The 12,314-nt window shown below is 38.4% G+C and overlaps 1 long non-coding RNA gene across 1 annotated transcript; it reads left to right on the top strand.

Moving 5' to 3' along the window:
* The first annotated feature begins 982 nt into the window (after positions 1–982).
* Positions 983–8,768, top strand: LOC148224937 (uncharacterized). Its single transcript, XR_015801769.1, has 2 exons — positions 983–3,873; positions 5,028–8,768. It is a non-coding gene; the product is annotated as an uncharacterized LOC148224937 (long non-coding RNA).
* Positions 8,769–12,314: the final 3,546 nt, after the last annotated feature.

Here is a 12,314-nt window from a genome sequence, read left to right as displayed (position 1 = left end):
CAATGCAGTTGAGATGTTACAATTTTTATTTATTGTAACATGTATTGTCATCTCAATTGTTCTTAAAAAGAGTCTTACTCTTAGACAGAATTCTTATTTAGATGGATCAGGTTTCATACAAACACAAAATAATAGAACCATCCTTGCTTCCCCTCACCCCCCTTATAATTCAAGAGTTAATAGTGAGAGACCATCAGGAAAGGATGAAGTAGTTTACACACAGGACAGACAGTTGGCTAGGTGTATCCTAATTTGTAGCATCATGGCAGAGGTGAACCTCAGAGATTTTTAAGGAAAATACTGAAATGGTTTTTCTGATGTTTATGAGGAACTCAGCAAGAACACATAGGAGCTCACAGGAGAGAACATGGATGTGCATTCCCGAATTTTTAACAAGAAGATAACACCTACCATCCTGGGTTGGGTGGATGTGAGAGCTTGGGAGATGATACAGTGGGAACAAACTGTAAATGGACTTGAAAATGAAGACAGTGTACCCTAGTGCTGCAAAGATGGAGGGAACGAAGAGAGGGTTGTAGGAGAGGAGGATTTAGAACTTGCCATCTCCCATAGTGATGATGAATTATTAAGGTAGTTTGTGGCAAGGGTAAGAAAACAGATGTTGCTGCAATAAATGTGTGGCATAATGAAAATTTGGATGAGTTTTAAGTATGCATATAAATGCAAAAAGCCTTCTACTAGAAATGTTAGAAAAAAGTCTTGTTAGGATTTCAGCAGAATTTGGCTATGAAAAAAAAGATGGAGGTGGAAAGTGCAGATAAGTGGCAGGCTAGATATGATTTGTCATGGTGACTGCAAAGGAGATGCAACTGAAAGTGCTGTTTTAAACACATCAGTCTTGGGGTCATGTCCCTGGAGAACAAATCTGAGCCAAATTTTCTGAGGCTTTCTTTTGAATAAAAACAGTCAGATCTGCAGTGAAGAAATGAATATTCAAAATAATAACTAAATCATCATCATCATAGGGTCACATTGTCATAAATTCTGGAGGTGGGTCTTGAAAGAATGCCAAATTACATGAAGTCGTAATAGACAGATGCACAGAGAGAAAAAAAAAAGAAAAATCATGGAAACTTAAGGAGGACAAGGTTTCAGTGATGGATTATTAGTTTTCAACTTTAGTTCAGTTCAAAACCAGTAACAGTCAAAAGTAAAAGCAGATTATGTTGTATCTAAGGGGAGAAGCCTAATTTACAGAGGTTCTGTAATGAAACTGGAGAAGAGATAAATGTAATGAGCTTGGAGATGGGAATGAGGAGCAGAGCAGTTCAGGAAAAGAATGGTTTTGGTGGGAGCATGAGAACTGAAGGAGGAGTGAACAACAGTTTGCTCAGGATGGAAGAACTGAGGCAAACGGAGGAGTTGGAAAAGATAAATTCTTTAGATATGACATGGAAGAAGGAAAAGAGTTACAGAAAGGGAAGTGAAGGAAGTGTCTTCATGTAGAAGACATTGGTGATATCCCAATGTGGAGAGTGAAGGAGATGCAGGAGCAGGGTAAAAGGGAGGATGATTCAGGGTATCTAAGAATCCTACTTGAGATCACAAATGTTCCCCAGCTAGAGAATGGAGAATTACTTAACTAGGAAACAGGAAGAAATACAGATGGATATAAAAAGCTTGCAGTGGGAAAAGGGGTGAAGTGAAGGAGGTAGAAAATTAACAACAATCCTTGGGATAAAAAGAGAAAGGAGACAAGAAATGTGGGGGAAAGAGAGACAAATACCAAGAATTACTGATCATCTGAAAATTGTGGAAAGATTGACTGACAAGGCTTGAGAGAGAAGATGACCTATGAGGTAGGTATGAGGGTATGAGGGTGTGAGGGTATGGGTATGAGGGTGCAAGGTACGATCATTGTTTAAAAGAGAGGAACACAATGCCAGAGATTCAAGAATATGGCTGATGAAAATCAGTGCAAGGCTGTAAGCCTTGGTATAGGCTGAACTGAAGGAGGAATGAACACAGAAGGGAGACATGGGACTCTTCAGCCAAGGGCTCAGGTGAATTGGTAGACTTACATGGGGTACAGTGAAAATAAAACAGTGCCTTGAGGTGAAATCAGAGGATAAGGCTGAAGATGGAGAAAAGACAGAAATAAAATGATAGGTGTTAGTGAGAAGGGTCATATTCAATGCTGCTAGCAATGAAGAAAGAGTAAAAGGGTTGTAGCCCAGGAGGAGTATGGACAGGGAAAGACCAAAAATCCAGTGTGACTGCCATGAAATGTATCTGGGGGGATAGAAATGAATGGAAAAGAGAAACTTCTGAAAGAGAGGGAAGACAAAAAAAAGGATCCGGGACTTGGTGAGGGTGAAAGGAACGACACATGAAAAAGTAATGGATGACAGGGTTTTTTACAGAGACAAAGAGAGTGGGAGGAAAGAAGGGTGTAGGTGTGAAATTTGAAGCTGTGAAACACGACAGGTAGAAACAGTAAGAAAGGAAGATTTTCAAACTTGGATGGTAAAAATAATGATCCTAAATTCTGTTTAGCCATCTTAGTAGAAAGTAGCTTTAAAGTAGAGTCCCTCAAAATATTTTTCTTTTTTCTTTCCAGACATCATCTGTAAATAGTTACTCAGATGTGTGGGCTTTTCTCTGGAGAGAGCAGTGGGAAATGAACTTTGGATTCCTACTCTGTCATCTTCAGTGTGTTCATTAGGTGGTGGTGGAAAGGCTGATAGAAACTATATTTAATAAAATATCAGGTGATTCATTTAGCTGAGAGAAGGAAGAGATGTTAATAGTGCCATTCCTAAAGAAGTTTAGATCTTTCTGTTTCACCACATTTGGCAGGTCTGTTTGGCTGATGCCTGTACCAATGCCTGATACGGACTTCAGCCTGAACGCAACCTAAATGGCTGAGACCGAGTTTATTTCAGCAGTCTGCACTGGAGGGCTCTGCTGCTTGATAATAGTGTTGGTTTTTGTCATAGGGACTTTCCTGTTTCTGCAGCTGCTTCTGCTTTGTTTGGAAGTGGATACTTTTTTTCCCCCCCCTGGATGTGGGCCTTGCTGTGCTTCTGTCACCTGGAGTTTGGATTTCTGCAGAGAACAGTCCTTAAGACCATGCCCAGAGATCAAAAGGGAGCTTCCCCACGTGAGCACAGAACACCCACTGGCTGAGTGAGCTCCTCCTAACGTTCCTGGCAGGCAGCTTTGGCTCCTGTGAAATTCAAAGTGTGTGTTTTTACATGCAAAGCTTTGGGACGGGATCCATCTTGCTTGAATGCACTGCTCAGTCCTTGTAACAGCTCAGCAGCTGGGGCTCTTTGGGAGAGCGTGTTCTGCTCTCACCTATCTCACCTGGGGAAAGGTGTGCTGGTTTCGTGTCCCGTGTGCTCACCACGGTGCTTCCACCAGCATTAGTATTTCAGTCATAATGCCCACAAAAGAGCCTGTTTCCAAGAGAAGCTTTCTCCTTCCTGTTTTTGTGAAGGGATTTGGTTGTTAGGCCTGGGGAGCTGCAGCAGACTGTGGTTCTGATTTGTTTTCTAGGAATGACTAAGAGAGGAGGAGTTTATATGCTCTGACTAAATTCTGGTGACTCTGTTAGCAACCACATTTCTTTAACTGTACATGAGCTTGCTGCAAGTATGTTTTTAGTCTTGCAAAACCCTCCTCGGTTTCTGATGTCGCTTCTCACATACATTATGTTATTTTCCATTTTTAGCTTCAGTCTTTCTGCGTTTGGCATACAGGATTTTCCAGAAATATTTTCAAATGGATTCTCTCAACTTAGTAAGCCTATTGCTTTCATATATTTTCATTGTCAGCTAATGTCTGAAGATATCTTGTTTTGAGTAAAACCCTTTGACCCTGGTTAAAACCAACATCTTGTTTTACTATGTAAGTATCTTAAAAGTCAAATACATTAAATAAGAAAAATTAAGAACTGGTATGGTAGAGATTTTGCTTTCATGCTATAGCAAAGAATGCAGACAAATAGTTCAAGTCTTGATCAGAATAATGAATGTGTGGGATTAACGACTTGGTTGGAAGCTGCATCAGAAAAAAGGTAGTGATTTGAATCCTCAGAGGCAAAATGAGTGAATCACACAGTAGCTGGTTTTGGTTCAGAATGATGATTGTCCCAGATAAGCTTCCCTGCTATTATTCTAACAGCATCCAACCACGACAGTGAATAGTTTCTTGTGTTTGGTCCCCAACCAGGAAAAAAATGTATAAGAAAAAGAATCTGGATGTGCAGCCTGACACTCGCTGTTGAAAATCTGAAAACACAAGGCTGCAGTTCTCCATTGTAGACCACTCCCTGGTGAAACTAAATCCTTTCCTCCAATACTGTGCTGGAACTAGTTATCCTGTACTGCAGTGACATCTACTGAAGGAAAGCAAAAAAAGTCTTGGGAAAACAGTGTTCACCTCTCTAAAACATAACACAAACATCAGGGATTTAATATATTATTGAACACTGAGAGGTTTAATATTTTTCCCTTTGTCAATTTCACAGCTTTTTAATCTGTTTTTTATGAAGCCCCCATTGCCTCTATGTTCCCAGACTTTAAACACATACTTAACTAATGTATTCTGTGACCTGTTTTGTATGCAAATACTTAATTCCTGAAAGATTATGGTTTAGTGTTAGTTCCCATTTGAGAATGGAAGTAAAGGGTTGGGTTTTTTTCTCACTGACGGAGCGGAGAGATTAGAATTTAGGGGGCTGGCAAGCATAAATATTATTCAGAAAGAGCTGGCTGCTGCCACAGCGGGTGGGAAAGGACAATAGAATTGTTGCTTCTGCTACTAAGCTGAACTGCTTGTATTTTTATTACCTTTAGTAGAGCATATTTGAATATGTGCTTTCTTTATGCCCTCCTCTTGCCAGCAAGCACTGTTTTATACTGGAAATGAACTAATGAATTGCAGAAGACTAATGGATTGCATTATTTACAGCTGCTTGTAGGGGAGATCTGCCTCATTTGCTGGCAAAGCTTTGTGGTCTGTAGCTGCCTCATCCAGATACTTCCATCTCTTTCTTCCAGGGAACTGGATTATGGAATCTGATCTTCTTGCCATTGGCAGCAGTGAATGCAGGTCTTTGAATGAGGAGGAAGATGGGATTCATGCCTGCAGTTCCATCCCTCAGAAGCAGACAACATCTTGTCCTTTTACTTCCAAGATCGTCCTTGAAGGGATTACCTCCAAGCAGAAGAAATCCCACCACTGTATGCATGTGCCAAACTATCAATGAACTAAAAAAAAAAAAAGAGCATAATTTAGTTGCAAAATGTAGTTTGATTGAGATTAGTGTTGTTTTAAAAACACCTGAAAATACTAGTGGGAAGGGTTTATGGTTCTGCTCCCTTCTGCATTTTTTTTCTGGTCTTCCATCATGCAACACTTACAGTCTATAATTAAAACAGCCTGCTGCTATTTGCATTTTCATGAAAGGAGCCTCTCCTAACATATCACTCTTAAATCTCCTATTTGATATCGAGTGAAATTGAACTTCGAGGCTTTACTCTTTGCAGATCATTTAAATCTTAATGGCTTTTCATCCTAAATCTATCTTTGCTTCTGTCTGAGCATATGTGTCTCCCTCCTCATCTCTCTGTCTCTCTTCCTCATTATTTGTTCACCTTTAAGCCATTCCAAAGCTATTGGAAAGACAGATTGCAAAGACAGAAACCTGAATTTTGCTATTATGCTCTACAACTCTGGCATGAGTTTCTACACGTTCCTATCAGAAATATTTCTGGAACTGAAAACCCAGCGAGGGAAAAAATGAGCTCTAGGCTGCGTATTAGTTAAATAGTTCTGTATGGCATTATTTGCACATGGGAGTCATATTTATGGATTTAGCTGAACAGACACAGAACAGTGCTTCTCACAATATTCATGGAAGTGCTTAACTTAAGGACATACATAAAATTAAAATACAGTTTATATGCTCAGTTCTAGGTACTTTGTGTAAGGCATCCCTTAGAAAAGTAATAGCTAGCAGCAAAGCATGTCTAGCAAGTGGAATTTTCTGTTGATTCTCTCATTCCCTTCCCTATCTTTCCTTTTCCTGACAGGAACAGATGGAATTTTATTTTCTCACAATTACTATGAACTGAGACTAACAGCTCCTAAATTAGCAGTGAGGGGGTGGAAAGGTGTGGAAAGCAATAAAAACATGCAAACCCTCTTTAACAGTCAGAATAGTGAAATGTGGAAATAAATCTTGTCAATCAATAAACCATAACTGCCCTGTGGCTTGTGGATTACACCCAATACATGCAATGATCAATCAGTCTTTCATAGAATTTTTGTATATTAAATAATTTAAAAATTGTGTTGATTAGACCTTCCAAACTTCTATGCAAAAAGAGGAGGACCAACATTTTATTTACCTACTGATAAAGTCTGCAAGGGATTTTTTTCGGCTTTGAAGTTATTGTTTAAGCATGGAAGCCTTTGACTTTCTGAGAACATTTCCTTTAGGTTCTTCTTTGCCCCGTTTAGGTTTTTTTTTGTTTGTTTGGGGTTTTTTGTTGTTGTTTTTGGTTTTTGTTTTTGGGGTTTTTTTTGCTCAGCTTCCTCTCTTCCAAAATTTGGTATTTTCTTTTTGTGACCGTTATCTTATTTTTTAAAATTGTGGTATTTAATCACAAGAGAGGGCACAATGGTAATAAGCTCAGTTTAAACCTACTGCAGTTATCACATGAACATCTTCTGGGAAAGCAGCCACTTCACTTTCTTGTAGGCTAGTTCTGGAGTTAGTCTGGATGTGCTGCAGGTACTGGCCACAATATGATTGTCTGACACATGCCCCAGGAGTCACACAAGGACTTCCTGTGCTATAGCTATGTTTAATTTTGAGAAAGAGGACTTTCTAAATTGAACAGGTTAAATCACTTAACCTCTAAGCAAGCTACATGGAAAGATGAGGAAATTAACATTCAGAGAAGTAGAAGCTGCTGAGACATAATTTTCTAAACTTTGAGGTATGCGGGAGGAAGGCCTGATGCTGGTCATGAGTACTGGTTGTGGGCTGCTCTAAGATCAGTAAATTCATTTGGGTATGATGGACTTTTCCATACTGATAGTGCTGATAAGTCACTACATTTTTGGTAGTGTTTGTATTGACCATAACCCTTTCTAGAATTGATTACCAATGCCAGGTGATTGCTGCCACTGCTCTGACATATGTGAATCGTTTGCTCCCACACATGCATGATTGAGGCTATCTAACACTTAGCTTAGGCTGCTGTGTAAAACAATGGACCAGAGGCAGTCAGTGATTTCTTCCTATCACTGAGGAAGTTGAAATACAGAGGTTGCTCCTGGTTACACCCCTGCAGCTTAAGCAGAGCTTCCATGAAGATGACTATGATGCATGGGATGAACAGTACACTAAAATTATTCAGCTACATATTTTCTGCCAAGTAGACCCTGAAAGTTCTGGGAGAAATGCCAAAGCGACGCTGGTAGATGAATGCTTCTGAGCCACCGTGTCCTTGACTGCAGGAAGACAGAAATGTTCAATCAGGATTTTTTTTTAAGGTTATGCTCTTTTTGTTTTTCTTTTCTTTGTATGGAGTCACGTTAAATACTGGCTAAAAAATTGTATACTCATTTGATGATGCCCTTCTCATGGAAAACCATTAGTTAGATAATAGCTTTTAGCTATGCAGTTTCCATAGATTCAACTTTATTTATTTTATAATTACCTCCTACCAGTATCATATGCGTTTTCCTGGGTTTTCTGGGTTTGCATTGTTTTGCTGATTCACTGCATACAGCACATTGAAAATTCTTAGTAATCTTGCAAACACAGTCAGCCTGATTCAAATTCCTTATATTGTGTGCTCATTTCACGGAAGGTCCAACTTCATTCTCCCTCAGTGTATACAGCTGGGAAAGATTTGACTTAAGTCAGATCTAAAACCTCCTTCTTGAGCATTTGTTTAATAGAATTCTGTACTTCATGTTGTCTTGCATTTTGGACTTTTCAACCTGTGTCTAAAGGCAGTGGCTATTGACATTTCTGCCATAGTGGCTCATTCATACAGAACTTGCCTCTGAAATATAGTCTGTTTAGTTCACTGAACTACTTTTCTTTACCTGAAAAAAAATTAGGAATTACTGCCACAGCTATATAATGATTGTTTTAATTAAATTCTTTGCTCCTACTAATTTTCATGAGGTTGAAGTGTTTCTAGACATTGATGTATGTTTACTAAGCCCTTTTCAGCACCTTAAGTCCTTGGTATTGTTTAACAATATAAGTATTACTACAGTTCTAGGGCTTTCTTTTCTGTTTAGCTCAACCAATGTGGAAAAATTGAGATTTTCTGTCTGACATTTTTTGCCATGATGTAACGGGAAGATACCTTTCTATTTTACTTCAATCATACACCGTTGATGTTTCTGATGCTCTCTTTCATGCCTTATTTTTAGTAATTGTGATTGTGCCTTCAGTGGAACACTCATTTCACATTAGTTTCTTGTACTCTGGAAGGATTTTGTAGTGATGTAGAAAAATAGTCTAGAAGCCTTTAAAGAAGGATTGTCCAAAATTAATTTTTTTAAATTAATTTTTGAAGCATTTTCTAATTTTTCACTTCTGTGAGAACTAAGTAGCCAAATCCAGTATACACTAAAATAATATGCATTTTTATTCTGTAATATATTACTGTGTGAACAGAGGGAAGAAAGGAGCTGAGCACATATGTGTGAGGAGGTGCTGGATACATTAGGGTCAACTGGCCTGTAGTAATAAATATAACTAATCTGCACATTAATCTGCACAGTGCTGGATTTAAAGGCATGGGTAAGAATTCTGAATTACAAAGGATATTAACAGCTCTGAACAGGTATATCTTTGTCCAGGGTTTGCAGATTTATTTGATTATGCTGCATATGATTATATGCTCAGGGCAACGGGGACATGCAAAGACCTCTGTAAACCAGAAAAGACAGAAATACTCTTATAATCAATGACTGATGTAATTAGCTTTCTTACTAGTGGAAATAGCCAACAAAGTTCCAAGGATGCTGTGAAATGTCTCGATAAATATAATAATAGATATGTACAAAAATCTGCTGTGGCATATAAACTTCAAATGCAGCTAATGATAAAGCAAAAAAAAAAAGCAAACCCACATATAAATGTATCTTTTTCTTTATGGGTTTAGACTGAAGGTAGACTAAAGATAGCGTCAGCTGGACCTGTAACATCATGCATGCCAGGACTAATATTATATGGAAGTTGTTCAGAGCAATGTAATTCAGATTCACTGTTATTTTAGGCAATGTTAACACAGTCCTGACTCACAAGAGAGATAAAATTAATTTGGTCTGGATCCCCTTATACTCCTTGAGAATATATCTTAATTGAAATATATTTTTGGATCAAATTCAGTATCTGATTTTCAGATGCTGCTTTACAGTCAGATTTACAAATTTGCAGTCCTGGTTTGTCTCCTATTTTTAGCAAAACTAATGCTTTGGAGGGGCTAAGCTAAAGCTTAGGGGCTTTACAGAATTGCAAAACAAAAACAACAGTTCCTTTTGTTTCTGTTCAGTCTGCTGCTTTTTCCATCTGCTGGAGCATTTATCATCTCACAAGAGCTTGTAGCTCAATATTTGGGTTTGGTGTTTACCTTCCTGTTTCCTGCATAAGCACTTTGCATTTTTGGAGGAAGGCAGTTTTATGCTCTTCTGCTAGATTTTCTTTAGATCATTGTTTCCTAAAGTTACTGTATCACTGAAAATGACCTAAAGGACAGATTTCATTAAAGGGCAGTACATGTGTTTAATTGTAACTAAAATAAAAGAAATTGACACTTATTTTGTTATCTCTATGCAGTAGTCATTTCTCCAAATGCCTTGGGCATCTTGGAATGTCAGTTTATTAAAATTGACTCAACAAAGAATTCTAGGGCACTATTTTGCAAAGGATGTTTTATTATTGAGTTGGCATCAAGAACCATAAAATATAAAACTTCCCAACTTTGTGTATTAAAATAAACTGAACTTACAGGCTCTTCAGTAGTGAAAATTTCCTATTTTTTCAAAAGAACTTTCCTATGACCAGGACTGGATAGAGTAGTGAAACATGAATGGGGATAGTCCAATGGCATTTCTGTTTTTTCATCCCATGATCTCAGAAGCACTATTTGGGTGTTACTGCTCTCTCCTTGTCCTTAAACATCTCACCTTCATGTATCTACATTGGATCAGAAAAAGTCAACCAGACAAATCACAGCCATTTGCTATTCCGTGGTGAGCACTTTTGAGCTGGAAGCATAAAATACCTCAAAGTACTCATGGCTCAGGCCAACAAGAAAAATTGTTCATAGTCCCCATGTTTTCTAGGTCTTAATTTCCTGGCACACTTCCAGCATGTGTGGGATTTTACAAATGTATTTAAGGAACAGCTTTCAGCCAAAGGTTATGAAGAAAGAGGGTCCTGTAACTTCTCTGCTGCCATGGTGTGTCTGAACAGGGCATCACCACAGCCAGCTGGCCATAGCCAAGAGAGGCAGATGGAATGGATATAGAAACACTGCCATGAACTGCAGTGATCAACACAGGTCAAGGGCATAGAAGGCCCTATTTTGCACATGGAACCAGGCCACTTTGTAAATTAAAAACAAATAAAAAGGTGGGGATTTTCTAATCTTCAAATTATGTAGGTGATCATATGCATTCACTAATCATCACATGACTGGTGGCAGGGCACCAGGATGAAGTAGAGACTTTTTACACTAACAATACTTTAAAATAATCATCTGTCTTTTAAATAAGAAAAAATAATCTTTATGTTAAATAATAATCTTTTTAAAATCAAAAATAACTAATTTTTTCCTTGTTGCTAAGTAATTGTAAGTAGGACATTAGCAACTTGCTATTTGTTTACAACAGTAGTCTGATAGATAACTTCTAGTTCAACTAAGAGAATACAAAAACCTCCTAAAAACAATCCTTAAATAAAGTCTGTCCATACAATGGTATGACATTAGCTAAGTAATCCACGTCCTGCCAGTATATTACCTCAACCTGTTCTTCACTTGTCACAAGTAGTAAGAAAGGTCTTTGTCTTGTGCAAATAAAAAGACATTTGAGCATTTCTAAGTAAAACTTTGAGAGAAAAAATATTTGCTTAAGACAAACAACTGTTTCGTGACAGACCTATATTGGGTGAAAAGAATGTAAAAATCTAAGCAATGTGTCTCTGGTGTATAAATAAATGCCCTGTAATTGTCTTTGCTAAAAGTGGAGGTAATAGTGTTGAAACAATAGACTCCATTGAAAAAATGAAATCCTGTAAAGTGATAAATGTGTAAGGTCAGCTGAACTATTTGAAGGTAAATCACTTTTCTTTCCTTAGCTACTGACATCTTTAGTCTGAGAAAGACAAAGTCCAGAAATTAACTCTGTGTGTTCCACAGAGGTAGGAAAAGGACTACAACAGATATAGGATCACACCTGCCACTTCACTTAGCAGGAACCCCTCCATTACCCTGCCTCTTCCCTGGATTAGACAATTCCTAGCACAAAAATCTCCAAACTGTGTTCAGACATGCTCAACTCCTGCTATGACTGTTTCACACAGATTGCTGGCAAGACTGATGAGGCCAATGCATTTCTGGCCAGCTTGTGGCCAAGGGGCTAATGCTTCACATTCCTTCTAAGGGGTTGGGGTCCTTTCAACAGGTAATGGGCAGAACTCCACCTGTATACACAAAGACTTGCAATATCAGTGGGCCCAAATTGTACTTGGAAGTTCCATCTGGAGAGGAGAGGGCTGACCAGGAGGTAATTACAATTTAGGGGTGCTTTGACGACTTGTACAGCTCACACAGATTTGCCATAAGAGAAAACAGTGGCCAGCAGCTTACAACAAGCTGCACACATCAGGCAATATCACCAGGAGTGGAGCACAGATTTAGCACAGTACAAACCAGTATCTTATTTCATACCATGCCATACTTTTTCCATTTCTTAGTTTCCATTGTACCTTCCAGCCATTCCTAATTCTGATGGAATTCTGATGGAATCTCCTGGCTCCCTCCAATTTTGCATGTACTTTACATATATAAAATACTATATAACACATATATAAAATACTACATGTGTTATATTGTGTGTATATATATCTGATACTTACAAATCTATACAGCACTGCTGCTGTCCCAGGCAGCAGCAGTATCCTGCTGTAAAGACTTCTCCTCTCAAGGAGAGGAGAATGCACTTAATTCAACAGCTCAAGGATCCTTACTGCACATGTAGAAATTGATTGGAACATCACCCTTTGCACCAACAACTGGGTACAAGCA

Source organism: Sturnus vulgaris, chromosome 2 (assembly GCF_052056855.1).
Source record: "Sturnus vulgaris isolate bStuVul1 chromosome 2, bStuVul1.hap1, whole genome shotgun sequence".
NCBI classification, from domain to species: Eukaryota; Metazoa; Chordata; class Aves; order Passeriformes; family Sturnidae; genus Sturnus; species Sturnus vulgaris.
The sequence above is the reverse complement of the archived record's forward strand: the minus strand, read 5'-3'. Positions and strand labels throughout refer to the sequence as shown.